The sequence below is a fragment of the Bos javanicus genome, chromosome 28 (assembly GCF_032452875.1).
Source record: "Bos javanicus breed banteng chromosome 28, ARS-OSU_banteng_1.0, whole genome shotgun sequence".
Taxonomy (NCBI): domain Eukaryota; kingdom Metazoa; phylum Chordata; class Mammalia; order Artiodactyla; family Bovidae; genus Bos; species Bos javanicus.
Window position 1 is genome coordinate 15318357 of NC_083895.1, and position 21687 is coordinate 15340043.

The window sequence follows — 21687 nt, forward strand, 5'->3', positions numbered from 1 at the left end:
CCGGAAGCGGGGCGGGGGCGCGGGCTTGTGGGCTGTTGTTCCCGGCTGCTCGGGCACACGACCGATAGGGGGCAGGGCACACCGAGAACCGAAGGGCTCGTGAAGGTACCGCGTGTGCCAAGGGCGGCGGGAGTTGTTTGACTCCCGCCCACAGCGCTTCTGACCACGCCCCTCCGTAGCCCGCCCCAGGGATTTTCATGGCGATGGTAAACAAGCCTCCCTTGAGTTAACTAGAACTTCACAGTCCCCGGCGTTTCGTTCTGGCAACCCACTCCAGTACTCTTGCCTGGCAAATCCCATGGGCGGAGGAGCCTGGTAGGCTGCAGTCAATGGGGTCTCGAAGGGTGGGACATGACTGACTTCACTTTCACTTTTCATTTTCATGCATTGGAGAAGGAAATGGCAACCCACTCCAGTATTCTTGCCTGGAGAATCCCAGGGACGGGGGAGCCTGGTGGGCTTCCATCTATGGGGTCGCACAGAGTCGGACACGACTGAAGCGACTTAGCAGCAGCAGCAGCAGGGTGTTCAGGGAACAAGGACGGCCGAGGTGTGGGATGTGAAGAAGAGCGGTAACAGGGAGACTCGGAGCCTTAAGCGAAGGGTGGGGCGGGCGGCCTGTTCGAGACCTGCACACTCGGAGCAGACTGGGACCTGGAACCCCTGGGGTTAGAGACTGTGGAGTATCCTTGGTTCCAATGGAGGAGTCGCCAGCCCATCTAGGGAGACGGAGTCAAGGGGGCCAGAAATGGGTCGTGTTTGGGGAGAATACCTTTTTTAGGGTAGAGATTTAGGGGAGTCGTTGACTGGTCCAAATCCTAGGACCCAAGGGTACGAGAGGTCTGCGCTAGCCTGTAGGGATCAGGTGTGTAGACGTGGTTGGGAAAAAGCTCTTGTTACTTTATTTTATATCTTGCTGCTGCTGCTAAGTCGCTTCAGTCATGTCCGACTCTGTGCGACCCCATAGTCGGAAGCCCACCAGGCTCCCCCGTCCCTGGGATTCTCCAGGCAAGAACACGAAGTGGGTTGTCATTTCCTTCTCCAATGCATGAGAGTGAAAAGTGAAAGTGAAGTCATTCAGTCGTGTCCGACTCCTAGCGACCCCATGGACTGCAGGCTTTGCTACTCAACTTTTCTCCTACCCATTTCCTGTTCCCTGAGAAAATAATTTCAAACTTTTGAATTTTCTTCCCCATTAGTTTTATTCCTTTTGTATCTGCATCTCTTTGTGTATTTCGTTCATCAGCTTCGCTAAATTTGAATACTTAAGTCTGAAATATTTCCTGATTGATTTCCTTTGCCTCCTGGTCACACTTTTCTGCAGCATGTGCAGCATGTGTATAGGCAGCTGTTTGCTTTTCTTTCTTTTTCTAGACGTATCCTTGACTATATTTTGCACTGGTTCCATTTTTGACGGCTCATCTTGGAGTGAGTTTGAATTCAGCAGATTGTGGGAGTGGGTCCAAGGCTCTCATACTTTTCTTTATTATCAAGATTTGCGTGTAGTTTATTTTTTCCCCCACTTTAAAAATATGACATGTAAGAGATCTTTTGTAAAACATACCTCAACGGTATAAAGAATACTACTCAATCCAAATTTTAAGAAATAGAACTCAGCGTGGTTCTCTTTCTCATCAGATCTGAGCACTGGTCTTGGCGGTCATAAAGGTCATAAAGTAGTAGTAATGAGACTCTCCTCACAGTGCTTGGAGTCTGCTGTATGGCCTGTGGGCTTCTTTCAAACAAGGTTAAATTCTTTTAGAACTTGTTTCCTCCTCCCCCGTACAATGGCATAATCTCAGGCTTAAAAGTGAAATTGCCCAGTTATGCCCTACTCTTTGCTATCCCAAGGGGTGTAGCTTACCAGGTCCCTCCATCCAAGGGATTTTCCAGGCAAGGGTACTGGAGTGGGTTGCCATTTTCTTCTCCAGGGGATCTTCCTAACCCAGGGATGGAACCTGGCTCTCCTTTGTTGCAGTCAGGCAGATGCTTTACTGTCTGGGCCACCAGGGAAGCCCAACAGTAGGTGAAGCTTTGTTGTTCAGTTGCTCAGTCGTGTTGTTCTCTTTGTGATCCCATGGACTGCAGCATTCCAGGCTTCTCTGTCCATTGCCATCTCCCATCTCATTTCCATTGAGTCGGTGATGCCATCCAACCATCTCATCTACTGCTGTCCCCTTCTCCTCCTGCCTTCTATCTTTCACAGTATCAGAATGTTTTCTAACAAGTCAGCTCTTCCCATTAGGTGGCCAAAGTACTGGAGCTTCAGTTTCAGCATCAGTCCTTTTAATGAACATTTAGGATCGATTTCCTTTAGGATTGACTGGTTGGATCTCCTTGCAGTCCAAGGAACTCGCAAGAGTCTTCTCCAACACCACAGTTCAAAAGCACCAATTCTTTGGCGCTTAGCCTTCTTTATAGTCCAGCTCTCACATCCAGACGTGTCTACTGGAAAAACCGTAGCTTTGATTACATAGAGCTTTGTTGGCAAAGTAATGTCTCTGCTTTTTAATATGCTCTCTAGATTTGCCGTAGCTTTTATTCCAAGGAGCAAGCGTCTTAATTTTGTGGCTGCAGTTACCATCTGCAGTGATATTTTTAGCCCAAGAAAATAAAGTCTCTCCCTGTTTCCATTGTTTCCCCATCTATTTGCCATGAAGTGATGGGACCAGATGCCATTATCTTAGTTTTCTGACTGTTGAGTTTTAAGCCAGCTTTTCACTCTCTTTCACTTTCATTAAGAGACTCGTTCCTCTTAGCTTTCTGCCATAAGGGTGGTGTCATCTGCATAATTATTGCTATTTCTCCCCGCAATCTAGATTCCAGCTTGTTGATACAGTGATTGCTGATTAATATTTCTGTATTTGGGAGAGATTTCTCATAAGTTCTCTTGCCTCTTGATTGAGAGTGATCCTTTATTCTAAAATATGTTACCAGTAAAAATGTATTTGTCCGTTATTGTGGATATACAGAGGATCTTCTATAGGAAGAGGAGAACTAAGAGATAATAGATTATTTTGTTTTGTTTGCTAATGTTGGTACCTAGCATATCAGTAACCAGTAGAAGATGCCTGGATGTAAAAAAGAAAGAACGAGAACGCCACATTTATCTTAAGACACTTCGTGTGATCCCAGTCTTCCCAGCTCCCCCATCACTATCTTGAATTTTATGTTTGTCAATTGCTTGCTTTTCTTTATAATTTGACTAAAATTGTATCCCATAGAAAAATGTATTTAATAGTTTTGCATGTCTTTGGATTCTATATCTGTTGTTTTCATACTCCATTTTCTTCTATGCCTTTCTTTGGTTAATCGGCCTTGTCTGTTGTCTTCACAGTATTATGAAGACCAAGCATAAAGCTGTAGTATTTTTTGCTGTTTTATAGCGTTCCATTTAGTAAGTGGGCAACAACTTATTTCCCCACTATTCTCTTAAAGGAGTTATAGATTGTTTTCAGTTTTCTGTATTATAAACAGTGATGCTTTGAATTAGTACCTATTTTCTGGTCTGGGGCAATGTTTCCTCCTCTTCCATTTTCTGAGAGAGATTGTTTAAACTTGGTTTTAATTCTTCTCTAAATATCTGATATAGTTTTTCCAGTGAAACCATCTGGTCTGGAGATTTGGGGGAAAGTTTTAAAATTATGAATTCAATTTTTTGATAGTTATAGAACTGTTCAAATTATTTCATACTAGAGGAGCTGTGATAGTAACTTTTTGAGGAATTTGATCTAAGTTGACAAATTTACGTGAGTAGAGTTCTTTATAGTATTCTCATAAAACAACCTTTGAGGTTATTTTGCCAAAATTGAAATATTTTCAGTCATTATTTCTTCGAATACTTTCCAGTCTCACATTCTTTCTCTTTCCCTTCTGAGACTCCCATGATGTGATCATTAGATCTTTTGTTATATTCCCACAGGTTCTGGAGGCATTTTTCATTTTTTGATGCTCTGTTTTCATTCCTTCAGATTGGATAACTTATATTATTCTTTATTCAAGTTTTCTGACTTTCCCCCATCTACTGGGTCCATTCTGCTTTTGAGCCCATCTAGTGAGTTTTTAATTTTGGTAGTTATATTTTTCAGTTCTAGAATTTCTCCCTGGTTCTTTAAATCTTCTGTTTCTTTGCTAAGTTGTACTTTTCCACTTACTTAAAACATGTTCATAATTGCTCACTGAAGCATTTTTGTGATGGCTGCTCTAAATTCCTTGTCAGATATTCCAAATATTGGTGTTTCTGTCTTTTAGTGTTTTTTTTTTGCCACACCATGGGGCTTTTGGGATCTTAGTTCCCTGAGCAGGAATCAGACCAGAGCCCTTGGCAGTGAAAATGTGGAGTCCTAAGCATTGGACCACCAGGGAATTTCTTCTGGTTTTCTTTTCTCATTTAAGTGGGAATTTTCCTGGTATTGGTAAGATGATTATTTTTTTTTAATCCTGGATATTTTCATCATTTTCTTGAGACTGTGGCTCTTACCCAAATCTCTTTTTAGCAGGTTTTCTCTGACACCATACTGGCTAAGGAAAGGGAGATGCTACCTCATTACTGCCAGGTAGGGTGGAAGTCTAGGTTGCCCACTAGGTTTCTGTTGACTAACTGGGGCTGGGGATTGGGAGAGGTACCTCATTCTAGTGGACTGGGTTGGCTGTCCGGTTCCCTACCGGACCTTTAGTGACAGTGGCTTGGCTGCAAGAATGAGATGTATGTGTTGCAGCCTGGTGAGGGGAAGTCTGAGCTTCCTGTTAGGCCTTGACTGATATGGGTGGCGGGGGTGGCACACTTATTTTCTGTGGAGCTTGGCTGAAGTAGGGTGGTTATTGCCTGCAAGTTTTGTCTTGCAAGGCTACCCCTTTCTTTATCCTTTGGCTCAGAAGAGCAAGCTTCTCTTAGTACCCACTGACATTTTCAGATGGCTGGCTTCTCAGACACCCAATGTAGAATATATGAGGCAAAAAGAAAACTCAGGAACCCTATGTCATGTCATTTCTTGAGTCCCAAGATAATTTCCTGGTCTAGTTTCTCTTCACCTTTCAGTTTTGTTAAGTTTATCTCTATAATTTCAGTATGTTTAGCCATATTTAATGGGAGGAATATGAAGATATCTTCTTTATCTTATCCTGAACTGGAAGTTTTGCCTTTATTTTTGAAAGGTATTTTTGCTCTCTTTGAAATTATTTGACAATTTTCTCTTTTAGGACTTTAAAGATGTCATTCCACAGTGTTCTCTTTTGTATTGTCTCCTGTGAGAAATCTGATGTTATCCTTTATATGTTCTTTATTTAACATGTCTTTCTGGCTGATTTAAGACTAAATACACTTGATCTGAGCCAAAAGGCCGAGAAATGATTAAGATTTTTTAAAAAAATCCCTTATTTTGAGCAATTTGATTCTGATGTTATTTGGTGTCATTTCCTTTATGTTTCTTTAGTTTAGGATTCATTGAGTTTCTTGGAACCTTATAGTGTTTTTTTAAGTGTGGAAAGTTTTAGGCCATCATTTTGTTACTGAGCAAAGTTTATGTGTCTTATGGACAGTGAGGCCAAACAAACCAAAATGGTGGTGTTTGGAGTAGAGAAGGGTTTATTGCAGGGCAAAGCAAAGAGAACTTGTTGCTCATGCTCAAAATCCCCTTCCTCCATTGTTTTGGTGGAGAAGTTTTGCTTAAATTTGTTTATTTTTATTTATTAAAATATTTTGCTGCTCTGGGTGTCTGTTGCTGCTCAGGCTTTCTCTGGTTGTGGTGAGCGGTGGCTGCTCTTCGTTGTGTGGGCTTCTTACTGTAGTGGCCTCTCTTGTGGAGCACAGGCTGTAGTTGCGTGTGCTTCAGTAGTTGTGGTGTGTGGGCTCAGTAGTTGTGGCTTGAGGGCTCTAGTGCTCTGGTTCAGTAGTTGCAGTACACAGGCTTAGTTGCTCCATGGCATGCTGCTTCCCAGACCGGGGGTCGAACCCATGTCCCCTCATTGGCAGGTGGATTCTTAACCATTAGAGCACCAGGGAAGCCTGAGAAGTTTTTATAAGCTAAATTTGAGATGAAGGCTTCGGGTGTATGACTTCCTTTTGATAGGTTGATGGTGAGCTAGTGTAACCAAAATTCAGCCCCTGTACACTGGTACAAAATTGCATCTTGGAGGTGGAGTTTTGGGTGAAGTATGAATAGCTATAGGGTTCCCAGGTGGCCCTAGTGTTAAAGAATCCACCTGCCAATGCAGGAGCCACAGGAGATGCAGTTTCAGTCCCTGGGTTAAGAAGATCCCCTGGAGGAGGGCATGGCAACCCACTCCAGTATTCTTGTTTGAAAAATCCCATGTACAGAGGAGCCTGGCAGGCTGTAGTCCAGTGGATCACAAAAAGTTAGACATGACTGAGCACACATACATGCAGCCATGAATAACTATGTTGTTTTGCCAGGCAAAGGGGGCCACAGTAGGCAAATGCCCTTCAAACTATGTCCCAACCTAGAGGAGGTAGTGAGGAGTTTTTATACTAATGATCAGTGTGTGGACATTCTTCTGACTGTTTATTGGTGAGGTAAGTGGAAGTCAGCAACATCAATCTTCTGATTCCAACCAGTCTGGGATCTGCATGCTTGAGTTCAGCATATGGACTCAAACTCAAAAACCCGGCCAAAACCCTGCTTGGGACTCGAACCCATGCAGAACCCATAGTCTTCCAACTGAGATCACAGACTTGGTTTCAGGTCGTAATGAAGCTACGGTTCTTGATGTCTCATCACAGAAAAAATTCAGTGAGAGACACAGTGATAGGTAAGAAGTGGATTTATTCAGAGAAACACACTCCACGGAGTGTGGGTCATTGCAGAGGGTGAGTGCAGTGGCCTTGAAATGTGTGGTTAGCTTTTATGGCCTGGGTAATTTCATAAGCTAGTGAGTGGGAGGATTGTTCCAACTATTTTTGGGACGGGGTGAAGATTTCCAGGAATTGGGCCGCTGCCCAGTTTTTGGTCTTTTGACAGCTGACCTTGGAACTGTCATGGTACCTCTGGGTGTGTCTTTAGCTTCCTGATTGAGGATCATGGTCTAGTCATCCAAGTTGACTTGTCTGCCATCTTGAACTCATTTGATTCTAATCAGTTTATGTTGTATCCTCTAGGCTATGTCATTCTTTCAAAGGTTGTGCCCTGCCCCCTTCCCTCCTGTTTCACAGCTACTGAGCCCACTTGCTGCCAACTGCTGAAGCCCATGTGCCTAGAGCCTGTGCTCTGCAACAAGAGCAGCCACCGCGCACTGCAACTAGAGAATAGCCCCCACTTGCTGCAACTACAGAAAGCCCATATGCAGCAACGAAGACCCACCACAGCCAAAAAACAAATAAATAAGTTAAAAAAAAAGCAATTTAATGAAGCATCAGTAGGCTCGTAGAAGACATATTCTCTTTTTAGGTTTAAGACACTTCTTAATACATGAATGGAGATTGGGATTATCTACCAGGAGTAGAGCCAATACTAGGTAGATCTGTAGCCAGACATGACTAAATAAGTGGTTTTTGACAGATTTATCCCTTAGACCATTTGGCCTTTGTAGACATTTTGATTGTCATGACTAGGGGCAGTACTACTGGTATTCAGTGGACGGAGGACAAGAATCCTGCTAAATGTACATTTTGTAGGATAGTTACCAAACCAAAAAAATTATCTGGTCCCAAATGTCAATTATGCTGCTGTTGAGAAGCTTAAATCCTGTGTTACCTGAAAACGGGGTTTGCCTCTTGAGGGGTGTCGAGCCAAAAGACACATCCAAGCCAAAGATCAGGAGAAGGAGGGATTTATTACTTGCAGCAGGTGTGGAGAACACAGGGAACCTTTCTCAAAGCAGTGTCTCCCTGAACAGCAAAATTGGGGAAGTTTTAAGCTAAGGATACATGAATATTCATGAAGCGATTTGAACAAGTGAATTCAGCATAGAATAGGGGCAGAGGTTGATAGAGTCCAAACTTTGAAGTTGTGAGGGTTAGAAAAGGTCAATATCATCATTCCTTTGGTTCCAGTTGATTTAGAGGTTGAGACCTTGAGGAGGGGTTAAATTATGCAAAACAGTTAAAGAAAGTGCCTCAGGCTAATCTTTATCATTGAAAGAGAACTGGGAGTCTTTACAACTGACTTCCCTGGGTGGCTCAAACAGTATGTAGTCTCCCTGCAATGCAGGAGACCTGGGTTTGATCTCTGTGTCAGGAAGGTCCCTTGGAGAAGGAAATGGCAACCCACTCCAATATTCTTGCCTGAAGAATCCCCATGGACAGAGGAGTCTGGCAGGCTAGTCTATGGGGTCACAAAGAGTCGGACTGAGTGACTAAGAATTTCACTTTACAACTGATTTACTGTCTTTGCTATTGTTATCTCTCTGGCCTGATAACAGTTTGTTCTTTTGTTCCCTTAGGATTATTATTACTGAGACCTGATGAAGGGAGAGCATTGTGACCAGGCTTAGATTCCAAAATGGCTTCGGCCAAAAAACTGCTTGTCTTATGTTAATAAAGTCCTGCCTAGTTCTCTTTCTCCTGAGACTCCCTACCCAATTTGCTTACAACTGGACTAAAAAAAGATCTTGAAATAAAGAGAAGAGTAATTGCTGGCAAGACTTAAGAGAGAGTCAAAGTAGTTCTGGGCTTCCCTGGTGGCTCAGTCGGTAAAGAATCCGCCTGCCATGCGGGAGTCCTGGGTTCAATCCCTGGGTTGGGAAGATCCCCTGGAGAAGGGAATGGCTACCCACTCTAGTATTCTGGCCTGGAGAATTCCATGGACTGTATAGTCTGTGGGGGTCGCAAATAGTGGGACATGACTGAGTGACTTTCACTCCCTAGATCAGATCAGATCAGGTCAGTCACTCAGTTGTGTCCGACTCTTTGCGACCCCACGAATCGCAGCACGCCAGGCCTCCCTGTCCATCACCAACTCCCGGAGTTCACTCAGACTCACGTCCAACGAGTCAGTGATGCCATCCAGGCATCTCATCCTCTGTCGTCCCCTTCTCCTCCTGCCCCCAATCCCTCCCAGCATCAGAGTCTTTTCCAATGAGTCAACTCTTCACATGAGGTGGCCAAAGTACTGGAGTTTCAGCTTTAGCATCATTCCCTCCAAAGAAATCCCAGGGCTGATCTCCTTCAGAATGGACTGGTTGGATCTCCTTGCAGTCCAAGGGGCTCTCAAGAGTCTTCTCCAACACCACAGTTCAAAACCATCAATTCTTCGGCGCTCAGCCTTCTTCACAGTCCAACTCTCACATCCATACATGACCACTGGAAAAACCATAGCCTTGACTAGACGAACCTTTGTTGGCAAAGTAATGTCTCTGCTTTTGAATATGCTATCTAGGTTGGTCTTAATTTTCCTTCCAAGGAGTAAGCGTCTTTTAATTTCATGGCTGCAGTCACCATCTGTAGTGATTTTGGAGCCCAGAAAAATAAAGTCTGACACTGTTTCCACTGTTTCCCCATCTATTTCCCATGAAGTGATGGGACCGGATGCCATGATCTCCGTTTTCTGAATGTTGAGCTTTAAGCCAACTTTTTCACTCTCCACTTTCACTTTCATCAAGAGGGTTTTTAGTTCCTCTTCACTTTCTGCCATAAGGGTGGTGTCATCTGCATATCTGAGGTTATTGATATTTCTCCCAGCAATCTTGACTCCAGCTTGTGTTTCTTCCAGTCCAGCATTTCTCATGATGTACTCTGCATATAAGTTAAATAAGCAGGGTGACAATATACGGCCTTGACGAACTCCTTTTCCTATTTGGAACCAGTCTGTTGTTCCATGTCCAGTTCTAACTGTTGCTTCCTGACCTGCATACAAATTTCTCAAGAGGCAGATCAGGTCGTCTGGTATTCCCATCTCTTGAAGAATTTTCCACAGTTTATTGTGATCCACACAGTCCAAGGCTTTGGCATAGTCAATAAAGCAGAAATAGATGTTTTTCTGGAACTCTCTTGCTTTTTCCATGATCCAGCGGATGTTGGCAATTTGATCTCTGGTTCCTCTGCCTTTTCTAAAACCAGCTTGAACATCAGGAAGTTCATGGTTCACATATTGCTGAAGCCTGGCTTGGAGAATTTTGAGCATTACTTTACTAGCGTGTGAGATGAGTGCAATTGTGTGGTAGTTTGAACATTCTTTGGCATTGCCCTTCTTTGGGATTGGAATGAAAACTGACCTTTCCCAGTCCTGTGGCCACTGCTGAGTTTTCCAAATTTGCTGGCATATTGAGTGCAGCACTTTCACAGCGTCATCTTTCAGGATTTGGAATAGCTCCACTGGAATTCCATCACCTCCACTAGCTTTGTTCGTAGTGATGCTTTCTAAGGCCCACTTGACTTCACATTCCAGGATGTCTGGCTCTAGGTCAGTGATCACACCATCGTGATTATCTGGGTCGTGAAGATCTTTTTTGTACAGTTCTTCTGTGTATTCTTGCCATCTCTTCTTAATATCTTTGCTTCTGTTAGGTCCATACCATTTCTGTCCTTTATTGAGCCCATCTTTGCATGAAATGTTCCTTTGGTATCTCTGATTTTCTTGAAGAGATCTCTAGTCTTTCCCATTCTGTTGTTTTCCTCTATTTCTTTGCATTGATTGCTGAGGAAGGCTTTCTTATCTCTTCTTGCTATTCTTTGGAACTCTGCATTCTAAATCATTTTGCAGGGGGAGTAACTACCATTAGCAATACCCACACCAACACCAAAACAAATACTAAGCTGTTGTGTCAAGAGAAGGATTAAGGTGGTGCTAGTGGTAAAGGGTCCACCTGCCAATGCAGGAGGCACAAGAGATGTGGGTTCAATCTCTGGGTCAGGAAGATCCCCTCGAGGAAGATACGGCAACACATGCTAGTATTCTTCCCTGGAGAATTCTACGGACAGAGGAACCTGGCGGGCTACAGTTCATAGGGTCTCAAAGAATCAGGCACAGCTGAAGTGGCTTAGCGTGCATGCACACACCTTCCACGGCTAAGGAATGTGCAAGTGCTTCATAAGCATTATACACAAGCTATGTATATTAGTGCTAAACATTAGTGCTATATTCAGTGCACTACACAGGGCACCAGCGACCTCCATTTTAAATTACTAAGTCACGTGTTTAATTAATTGTGGAATTTGGCTTTGAGCCCAAATCCTAATCCCATTTTTTATCACTATACTATAAATCATAACAAGAGACAAGAGTGAGAGAAATAATAGCTAAGGCACAAAAGGAGAATAGAAGGGTAATAGAGAAGTAGAAAACAAAATTAAGTTTTTAGCAGACTTGAGATTTGGGACAGTAAGCTAAAAGAAATACTACTGTGAAAAAAGGCAGATGAGCCCAGGGGCAATTGTTGTTAATAAATAACTATTCCCCTGTTTTTTTCTTTTTTGTCACCACACTTGTGGGTTAGTATTCTAGGCCTGGAACTATCTACGGTGGAGATAATACCATTTACTTAAAACAGTTGGCTCGGTGCCTTGCAAATAATAGCTCTTCTCCATTGGAAGGCATCATAGATACTGGCCATGGTTATCAGTTAATGTATTTGTGCTTTAGTTCTATGAGGACTGCTGATGTGATATTTTTATAAACCTTGCAGATAGTTACTTATCAGATGACTAATACTCTCAGTTCAACAGTAAACTCTGTAGCTTTCATTTTTTATATTCCTTGTCTACTGAGAGAGAACAATGTTTTCAGAGAAACTTTGGGTATACTTTAGAATCACCTAGGAAACTTTTTTTTTTTTAATATTTATTATGTACTTAATTAGTTTGTTTGGTCACACCAGATCTTAGTTGTAGCTTTTGGCGTGCTGTATCTTTAGTTGTACGTGGGATCTAGTTCCTTGACTAGGAATTGAACCCAGGCCCCCTGCATTAGGAGTGCACTGGCTTAGCCACTCGGAGAAGGCAATGGCACCCCATTCCAGTACTCTTGCCTGGAAAATCCCATGGACGCAGGAGCCTGATAGGCTGCAGTCCATGGGGTCACTAAGAGTTGGACACGACTGAGCGACTTCACTTTCACTTTTCACTTTCATGCATTGGAGAAGGAAATGGCACCCCACTCCACTGTTCTTGCCTGGAGAATCCCAGGGACGGGGGTGCCTGGTGGGCTGCTGTCTGTGGGATCGCACAGAGCTGGACACGACTGAAGCAACTTAGCAGCAGCAGCAGGCTTAGCCACTGGGCCACCAAGGAAGTCCCTACCTGGGGAACTTTAAAAATGATGATGTTTCTGCTCATCCCAAACCAATTAAAGAGCAACCTTTACAAACAGGACCGAAAGAAGGGGTACTCCAGGTTTCTTACTTCTATTTTTTAATTTTCACATTCATATTTTAAAATTAATATCTAAAATTTTATAAATTTAAAGAATTTTGAAATATCTAATTTCTGGTATTTGTAAATATTGACTTAAAAGATAAAAGTCACCTCACTTCTTTAAATGCGAATAATAAGTTGTAATAACCTTAGTGTAATATGTGATAAACTTCTTATCATTGGGACGTTTCTCATCATTCTTTTCTGTTCTACTCTCCATATAATTTTATCCCACTAATATATATTCATGCTTTAATGTCTTTATCACCCTTTGAGAAGGAAATGGCAGCCCACTCCAGTAGTTTGGCTTGGGAAATTCCATGGATGGAGGAGCCTAGTAGGCTAGAGTCCATGGGATTGCAGAATTGGACATGACTGAGCAACTTCATTTTGTACTTTGTACTTTATAATTCTCTGGAGCAAAAATATGTATATAAATTTGGATTAAACTTTTAAGATTTCCTCTGTCCACAGGCTTTAAGTACTTAAAATTTCTGGATTGTGGGATCTTTATAGTACTTGTTAAAACACAGTTAATACAAGCAGTGTACATATATTAAAGCTTTAAGCCCACAAAACCTAAATTTCCATCAATAGGTGAGACGATAAACTAAATATGGTATGTTTATACAATGGAATGCACATCAATAAAAAAGAAGTACTTATGAACTTCAAAAGCATCATCCTGATTGAAAGAAGCCAGACATAAAAGAGTATATACTCTATGATTCTGTTTATTTAAAAATCCTAGAAAATGCAAACCAACTCTCTGGTGACAAAAAGCAGGCTGATAGTTGCTTGGGACTAGCAGTGGAGGGAGGCATGGACTGCAAAGGAATGGGACATAGACTTCACTGGTGTTCCAGTGGTTAAGACTCCAAGCTTCCAATGCAGGGGGTATGGGTTCGATTCCTGGTTGGAGAATTAAGATCCCACATGCTGTACAGTGTGGCCAAAAAAAAAGAGGGTGGGTGCTTACAGGATGATGGAAATGTTCTGGAACTTGAGTGTAGTAGTGAGGTCACAGGTGTCATCATTTATCAAAATTCATTGAATTGTACAGTTTAAATTATACATCAATAAGGTCGACAAGAATATATTCCAAGTTTTTATAAGTAGTGAAATGTACAGCTTTATTGGGAATATGCAGAAGAATAAGTTCAGTTGCTCAGTTGTGTCTGACTCTTTGCAACCCCATGGTCTACAGCAGCCAGGCTTCCCTGTCCATCACCAACTCCTGGAGCTTGCTCAAACTCCTGTCTATCGAGTTGGTGATGCCATCCAATTGTCTCATCCTCTGTCGTCCCCTTCTCCTCCTGCCTTCAATCTTTCCCAGCATCAGGGTCTTTGCCAATGAGTCAGTTCTTCATATCAGATGGCCAAAGTATTGCAGTTTCAGCTTCAGCATCAGTCCTTCCAATGAATATTCAGGACTGATTTCCTTTAGGATTGATCGGTTGGATCTCCTTGCAATCCATGGGACTCTCAAGAGTCTTCTCCAATATTACAGTTCAAAAGCATCAATTCTTCAGTGTTTAGCTTTCTTTATAGTCCAACTCTCACATCCATACATGACTACTGGAAAAACTGTGGCTTTGACTAGATGGAGTTTTGTTGGCAAAGTAATGTCTCTCTGCTTTTTAATATACTGTCTAGGTTGGACTTCCCTGGTGGCTTAGATGGTAAAGCATCTGCCTACAACTTGGGAGACCCAGGTTCAATCCCTGGGTTGGGAAGATCCCCTGGAAAAGAAAATGGCAACCCACTCCAGTGTTCTTGCCTGGAGAATCCCATGGATGGAGGAGCCTGGTGGGCTACAGTCCATGGGGTCGCAGAGTCAGACACGACTGAGCGACTTCACTCACTCACTAGGTTGGTCATAGCTTTTCTTACAAAGAGCAAGTATCTTTTAATTTCATGGCTGCAGTCACCATCTGCAGTGATTTTGGAGCCCCCAAAAATAAAGTCTGTCACTGTTTCCACTGTTTCCCCATCTATTTGCCATGAAGTGATGGGACTGGATGCCATGATCTTTGTTTTTTGAGTGTTGAGTTTTAAGCCAGCTTTTCACTCTCCTCTTTCATTTTCATCAAGAGGCTCTTTAGATTCTCTTCACTTTTTGCCATTAGGGTGGTGTTATCTGCATATCTGAGGTTATTGATATTTCTCTGGGAATTCTTGATTTCAGCTTGCACTTCATCTAAGCTAGCATTTTACACGATGTACTCTGAATATATGTTAAATAAGCAGGGTGACAATATACAACCTTGACATACTCCTTTCCCAATTTGGAACCAGTTTGTTGTTCCATGTCCAGTTCTACTGTTGCTTCTTGACCTGCATACAGATTTCTCAGGAGTCAGGTCCGGTGGTCTGGTATTCCCATCTCTTGAAGAATTTTCCACAGTTTGTTGTAGTCTATGCAGTCAAAGACTTTGGCATAGCCAATAAAGCAGAAGTAGATATTTTTGTGGAATTCTCTTGCTTTTTATATAATCCAACATATGTTGGCAATTTGATCTCTGGTTCCTCTGCCTTTTCTAAATCCAGCTTGAACATATGGAAGTTCATGGTTCACGTACTGTTGAAGCCTTGCTTGGAGAATTTTGAGCATTACTTTGCTAGTGTGTGAGATGAGTGCAATTGTGCGGTAGTTTGAACATTCTTTGGCATTGCCCTTCTTTGGGATTGGAATGAAAACTGACCTTTTCCAGTCCTGTGGCCACTGCTGAGTTTTCCAAATTTGCTGGCATATTGAGTGCAGCACTTTCACAGCATTATCTTTTAGGATTTGAAATAGCTCAACTGGAATTCCATCACCTCCACTAGCTTTGTTTGTAGTGATGCTTCCTAAGTCCCACCTGACTTCACATTCCAGAATGTCTGGCTCTAGGTCAGTGATCACACCATCGTGGTTATCTGGGTCCTGAAGATCTTTTTTGTATAGTTCCTCTGTGTTTTCTTGCCCCCTTTTAATATCTTCTGCTTCTGTTAGGTCCATACCATTTCTGTCTTTTATTGAGCCCATCTTTGCATGAAATCTTCCCTTGCTATCTTTGATTTTCTTAAAGAGATCTCTAGTCTTTTCCATTCTGTTATTTTCCTCTATTTCTTTGCATTGATCACTGAAGGCTTTTATATCTCTCCTTGCTGTTCTTTGGAACTCTGCGTTCAAATGGGTATATCATTCCCAGAGGAATAAATCCCTTCTCAAAGTAGTAAAAGTCTCTTATTTTTTGAACCAAAGTTAATAGGCTACTTTTAATAGGTAGATTCACCTCTTCTCCTCCCCCATTTCATTTTCTGATCTCATTTCCTATTGTACTCAACTCTTCTCATTTTACTCATGTTGCACCCATCAGGCAATATGTCTACTTCTGGAGCATGCTTCTCTTCTCTGAGTCTTTTCTCAAATGTCATCTCTTCAATGATACCCATCCTGAACACCTTCTAAACTGGCAGTTTCCATCCCCACACTCCCATCTCTTTTATCGCTTTTTATTTTTCTTTATTCTGTAGACATTAACTCCTTTGAAAAACTATATAATTTACTCATTATGTTTAGTATTTATTGCCATATAAACTCCAGGAAGGCAGCAGTCTTTCTTTTGTTTTCTGTTGTACCTAGAGTTGTGCCTGGCTCTTGCTCAGTCCCCCAAAAGTGTTGAATAAAAGAATGAATTAAAGTAGACTTAAAACTGAAGACTGGGGACTTGCCTGGTAGTCCAGTGGTTAAGACTCCGTGCTTGCAATGCAGGGGGCACTGGTTCGATCTCTGGTTGGGAAACTAAGATCCTATATGCCATGAGGCCAAAAAAAGCACCTCTGTAAAAAAAGCACGTCTGTGCTTGTGGTGATAGGCAACTCTGCCAGTATACCAAAAATCATTGAATTGCACAAGAATAGTAAGTGAATTGTATGCTATGTAAATTATAACACAAAAAGAAAAAAGATTAAGAACTAGAAAAGAAATTATAAAACTGAAGGCTTTCAAATTAGTATATATTTGGGTCAATAGAATCCCTGCTTATAAACATTTTAAACCCTTATTGGGGTTTCTATGAGGGTACCCTGTCTGAAACAAACAAACAAAAAACCCGAACAACCTTCAGTTCAAAGAGGTCAACTCGGTGCTTTTGAGATAAAACAAGCAGGTTATAAATACCGTGGAATTCAGGAGTACTAGGTGTATTTTTTTAATATATTTTTGTTTTGTTTTGTTTTTTAGGAGTACTCAGTATAAACATCTGATGAACCAATACAGGGTCTTGGATATGAAGTGGAATTCCCTAAAACTCAGCACTGACTCTTCTTCCTCACAATGAGAGTACCAGACTTAGGAGGAAAAGTAAATTTGAGGGAAAATAAGTTTAGGATGGTTGAATACATATGTTGAGTTGCCCAACCTGAAGTAAAATGCCATTATCTGGGGGAACAAAATTCCCAGAAGCTCTAAATAGATGGTTCTTCATATAAACCGAAAGAGCAGGGACTTCCCTGGGGGTCCAGTGATGAAGAGTCCAGGCTTCTAATGCAAGGGGCATGGGTCTGATCCCTGATCAGAGAACTAAGATCCTACGTGCTGTGCCAAAAAAATGAAACAAAACAAAACAACAACCAACTGAAAGAGCAGACCAGGTGTGAAGCAGAATAGGGGACATCTCTGCAGTAGAAGGGGTGGGGCCAAGGATATTGAACTTCCTGTGGGGCTTCTGTCACATTCCAGCTCCTTCCTTGTATAACACGAGAGCTTTGTGCTTTCAGTCAAGATACTGAAACCTACTTTCTCAGAGCCTTTATTAATTTCCCAAACCAAAGAAACCTCCACCTTTGACACAAAAGTGTCATAGCTTAGGTAGATTTATAGACTACATGTGCTAAGCACTGAAGCCCTATAAATGGACATGATGTCAATAATGGGTCGGGAGAAACTGTCCCAGCTATGGGGTTATTGTCAGCATTTAAAGGGCCTAGTGAACTCTGGAATAGATCAAGTAGACAATAGTCTCTAGGAAGTCAAACCCAATAGCTCAATTAAGGGTGGGGTGCAGGTGAAATATACAGTATTCTGAGGCAATGGAGATAGCAGGCAATACTCAGAGACAGGTAGACGCAACAGTAATGCCACAGGAAGCCATTTCCTAGATATTGAGGGCAAAGACTGGGCAGTGTGTCAAGAAGGGTGGAGTGATAGCAAGGACTCCCAGTTCCAGCAGCAGCTATCAAGACACTCTGATGGAATATTACTCAGCCATAAAAAGGACTGAAATTGGGTCATTGTGGAGATGTGGGTGGACCTTGAATCTGTCATACAGAGTGAAGTAAGTCAGAAAGAGAAACAGATATTGCATATTAACACATAAATATGGACTCTAGAAAAATAGTACAGAGAAGCCCATTTCAAGGGCAGGAATGAGAACAAGATGTAGAGAACAGAGTTGTGTACACCATCAGGGGAGGCGGGAAGGGGAGAGTGGGACAAACTGGAAGAGTAGGGTTGACATAACTACACTACCATGTGTAGAACGGAACGCTAGTGGGAACCTGATGTGTAGCACAGGGAGCTCAGCTTGGTGCTCTTTCATGACCTAGAGGAGTGGGGTGGGCAGTAGGGAGAGGTGGGAGAGAGGTCCAAGAAGGAGGGGATATGTGTACAGATACAGCTGATTTACTTCATTGTATAGCAGAAACTTAACACAATACTGTAAAGCAGTTGCCCCTCCATGTCCTCCCCTCCCCCCCAAAAAAAGACACTGTAGTTGCAGGGGCTGTCTTGGAGCCCTCCAATATGTAGGGAAAATTCTGAGAGCACTGGGGTGGCCACTGAGTGTTCATATTTTCAGATCATTTACTTTTAAAATTAGATAGTATGGGGAGATTTGAATTCAAGATGGATTTCATTTAGGGTCAGAAGTCTAACTTTTACAACAATATTGAGAGTCATCATGGCATTGTGAGACTAGCACTTACCTTATAGTCTTATTTGAAGATTAAATTAGTTATAAAGCATTTAGAACAGTACTTTACATCGTGAGTGCTACTTATCAGACATAGTGTCTTATAATAGAATTTTTGAAAATGCAATGCCTATGTTCTCATTTAGTATTTAATATTATATTTTCCTGAATAAAATATAAATTTAGCAAGTTCAGATGGTGAATAATCTGCCTGCAATTCAGGAGACACAGGTTTGATTCCTAGGTCAGGTAGATCCCCTGGAGAAGGGAATGGCTACCCACTCCAGTATTCTTGCCTGAAGAATTCCATGAACAGAGGAGCCTGGCGGGCTACAGTCCATGGGGTCGAAAAGAGTTGGACACAACTGAGCACTAACTTTTTAACTGTGGTTGAGTCCAGGAATATTGATGGTTTTGAAAAATATTACAAGAAATTTCCTGGCAGTCCAGTGGTTAGGACTGCACACTTTCCTTACTGCTGAGGGCAAAGGTTTGATCCCTGGTCAAGGAACTAAGATCTTGAAAGCCACAAGGCATGGCCAAACAGAAATAAATAAATTGAAAAATATTATAGAGCTGATGAAGAGAATGATGAATAGTAGTATGAGAAAAATGTATACATGTTACATATGTATTCACACTTCTATTTTATCTGAATCACATCTAAGGATAGTGAAAGAAATTGTATCTAAAGGTAACAAAAGGCTTTTTTTAAGTCAAAAACAAATGGCAAAAGACAACTAATGATAAAATAGCCTTCAAGAAAAGAAGATAATTGACAATAATGAAGCTACAATACTCATGTTATATACATGAACTACAGTATATATAATACATAGAAGTGTATAAATGATCATTTAAGGGAGTATCTATCTCATGGGTTCACTGAGAAAAAAACTGTCGCCATCTAAATTATTGTTGTTTAGTCATTGTGTTTGACTCTTGCGACCCCATGGACTGTAGCCCGCCAGGCTCCTCTCCATGGGATTTTCCAGGCAAGAATACTGGATTGAGTTGCTATGTACTTCTCCAGGGGATCTTCCGAATCCAGGGATCAAATCATCATTTTCCTGCATAGCAGATGGTCTCCTGCATTGCAGGCGGACTCTACCACTGAGCCACCAGGGAAGCCCCACCATCTAAATAGAAGTAGGCAAAACATCCTTTGGCCATAAACTGGTAAACCAATTGTTTTGTACTCACAGATCCAACTTGCCATCTGTGAATAACTCTGGATGACCAGCAATTACCTCTGTTGCATTTCCATTATAATTACTATAAAATGATATAGATAACCTCAAGCTCAAAAGAACAAAAATATGAACAGTTGTGGAAGGGCTTGCTTCCATGAGCAAGTTTTTCAGTGAATGGTAGCCACATTTTAGGGCTCTTTTGAGCTTGAGCTTGAGCTTGAGACCAGTTGATGTGTCTGGATTGCCCTCTCATAGATCCTCATGGATTCAACTCTGAAGCCTTTAGTTCATCCCAGATGCTACTTCTGCATTGCAGGAAGATTCTTTACCTCTGAGTTACCAGGGAAGCCCAGAGCAGGAAGTATATAGGAAATTCCCATACCTGCCTCTCGAATTTGCAATGAACCTAAAACTGTTCTAAAATAGAAAGTCTATTTAAAAAACAAAAATTTCTACTAATTCCGGGTTCAACTCCATATCTATTGAGTCACAATCTCTAAGGGAAGATCCCTTAAATTTTCATTTTCACCAAGTAACCGATGACTCTTATTCCCACTTAATATGTAATCTGCTTCACTAGAGAACACTGATGTGCAGCTTCCTCCACTGAGGCTGTCCAGTTCAGGAAAGCTCAGTCCCCAGCTGGCCAAGAGGCCAAAGGCATCGGACGTGGACAACAAATCCTTCCTTCTAGCAAATGCTCTTCCTGTCTCCCTTACATTAGCCTTGAATGGTGGTGTAATACACATGTTCTGCAGCTTGATTTTTTTGTTGTTGTTTTGCATTTAGCAATATATCCAGACATAGAGTACTTTTTTTTTAAGACTTCCCTGGTGGTCCAGTGGTTAAGAATCCACCTGCTGTTGCAGGGGACACAGATCTGATCCCTGGTCCAGGAAGAACCCACATGCTGTAGGGCAGCTAAGCCTGTCTGCACAACTACTGAGCCCACACTGTAAAGCTTGTGCTCCACAAGAGAAGCCACTGCAATGTGCCATGAGCAGCCCGGGCACTGCAACAAAGAGGAGCTCCTGCTTGCCAAAACTAGAGAAAGCCCTCACCTGGCAACAAAGACCCAGCGCAGCCAAATGTAAAAATTAAAAGAGCATACTGTATTTCACTATATGGCTGTACCATAACTTTTAAAATATGTTCCTGGTTCCTAAACATTTGCCATTACAAAAAGTGCTGCCATAAGTAATCTTGTACAGGCACGTATGTACATACATCATTTTGCACCTCTGAATATGTCTAGAGGATGAACTCATCCAAGTGGAATATGCTGGATTAGATAGAGGTTTATGCATTTGCGTTTTCCATCTGTGGGCCCAAGTTGCCCTCTTGAGGGCAGTACCCATTACATACCCATGAGTGATATGTGTTTTCCTACTTTGTTTTTTTTTAAACATTTTATTTTGTATTGGGGTATAGCCGATTAACAAAGTTGTGACAGTTTCAGGTGAACAGCGAGTGTCCTACGTTATTTTTTAATGGCTGCATGTTATTCTGTTGGAGGAATTACCATCATTTGTTTAATCTGTCTGCTGTTTGTGAACACTGAAATTGTTTCTCTGCCCCACATTTCTTTTGCTCTCAAAGCCACACTGTTTGACTGTCCTATGACTTAACTACCCAGCATGAGGGATTTGGCCATCTTGGGAGGATCCTTGTGGTTGACTTATTATTGTTTTGATTATCATAACAACAGGCCTACACATTCTCTTTTTCTAAGTGTGTCTCCATCTATGAGCTCACTTCTGTGGCTAGACCTCACCTCTAGCCTCTGGGAATTTTCTTCTGTGAACCCAGCAGGATGAGATCCCGTAAGTCAAATTCCAAAGCTTTGAAGCAAATCAGCAGAGCAGGGCCCCCTAATGACTGATTACACACAGCTCTGACCCCACACAGCCTTGATCTTGTTGTTTTCTACAGCCTTTCATCCCTGCAACCTGAAGATGAGTCCATCTCCTGCCCAGTGGGAGAGCAAAAATAGAGGGGTGGATAGAGCGATGATGCATGTCCCCTGGGCTATGCCTAGGGGAACACTCTGATCTCTGCAGTGACTTGTTTGCAAATACCTTTCTCTTCATCCCAGAGGATCCAAGAGAGAAGTGAGAACAGGGACAGCCCTGGCACCTGAAAACTGATGATTTGATTGCATGAAGCAATACACGAAGTGGTTTCTGCTGAGCATCTCCAGCTGTAGTGTTTTGGTACTGCTCTAGCCTCACAC

General features: G+C 42.1%; 1 long non-coding RNA gene across 1 annotated transcript; it reads left to right on the forward strand.

Annotated features, from left to right (window-relative positions):
- The first annotated feature begins 1 nt into the window (after nt 1).
- On the forward strand, nt 2-19164 carry LOC133240360 (uncharacterized). Its single transcript, XR_009734202.1, has 4 exons — nt 2-206; nt 6413-6532; nt 7169-7340; nt 16533-19164. It is a non-coding gene; the product is annotated as an uncharacterized LOC133240360 (long non-coding RNA).
- The last annotated feature ends 2523 nt before the right edge of the window (nt 19165-21687 follow it).